Here is an 881-nt window from a genome sequence, read left to right as displayed (position 1 = left end):
TGTGTGTGTGTGTGGGTGTGTGTGTTCAGGTTGGATGGATCCTGTCGGTCCTGGACCAGTTGAACCTTCGTCCTCAGCCTCCCGTCGGGATCCTTCCTCTGGGAACTGGTAACGACCTGGCTCGGACTCTGAACTGGGGCGGGGTGAGTTCTATTGGTTCTACAGGTTCTAGTGGACTCTACTGGTCCTACATCTTCTAATTATGTTAACAACACTCATGTCCTCCTCCTCCTCCTCCTCCTGTCTCAGGGCTACACTGATGAACCCATCACAAAGATCCTGTCTCACGTTGAGGACGGAAACATTGTCCAGCTGGACCGGTGGAACCTCAATGTGGAGTCCAACCCTGAGGCGCGAGCGGAGGACAGGGACGAGCATCAGACAGACAAGGTCAGTGTCACACAGAGGTCAGAGGTCAGAGGTCACTCAGCCTCACGTTGTGTTTGACTCATGTCCCTGTTTGTCTCTCAGCTTCCTATTGACGTCTTCAACAACTACTTCAGTCTGGGCTTCGATGCTCACGTCACACTGGGCTTCCACGAGTCGAGAGGTAAGTCACACATTCACTCACTCACTCTCTCACTCTCTCACTCTGTCTCTCTCTCTGTCACTCACTCACTCACTCACTCTCTCACTCTCTCACTCTGTCTCTCTTTCTCTCTCTCTGTCACTCACTCACTCACTCTCTCTCTCACTCTGTCTCTCTTTCTCTCTCTCTGTCACTCACTCACTCACTCACTCTCTCACTCTCTCACTCTGTCTCTTTCTCTCTCTCTGTCACTCACTCACTCACTCTCTCACTCTGTCTCTCTTTCTCTCTCTCTCTCTCTCAGTCACTCACTCACTCTCTCACTCTCTCACTCTGTCTCTCAGTCACTCAG

The 881-nt window shown here is 51.6% G+C and overlaps 1 long non-coding RNA gene across 1 annotated transcript; it reads left to right on the top strand.

Moving 5' to 3' along the window:
* The first annotated feature begins 29 nt into the window (after window positions 1-29).
* Window positions 30-569, top strand: LOC111648432 (uncharacterized). Its single transcript, XR_002760122.2, has 3 exons — window positions 30-143; window positions 250-390; window positions 472-569. It is a non-coding gene; the product is annotated as an uncharacterized LOC111648432 (long non-coding RNA).
* The last annotated feature ends 312 nt before the right edge of the window (window positions 570-881 follow it).

The sequence above is a fragment of the Seriola lalandi genome, unplaced genomic scaffold (genome assembly GCF_002814215.2).
Source record: "Seriola lalandi dorsalis isolate HSWRI2012SDOR001 ecotype SW California unplaced genomic scaffold, Sedor1 jcf7180002039092, whole genome shotgun sequence".
NCBI lineage: Eukaryota > Metazoa > Chordata > Actinopteri > Carangiformes > Carangidae > Seriola > Seriola lalandi.
The sequence above is the reverse complement of the archived record's forward strand: the minus strand, read 5'-3'. Positions and strand labels throughout refer to the sequence as shown.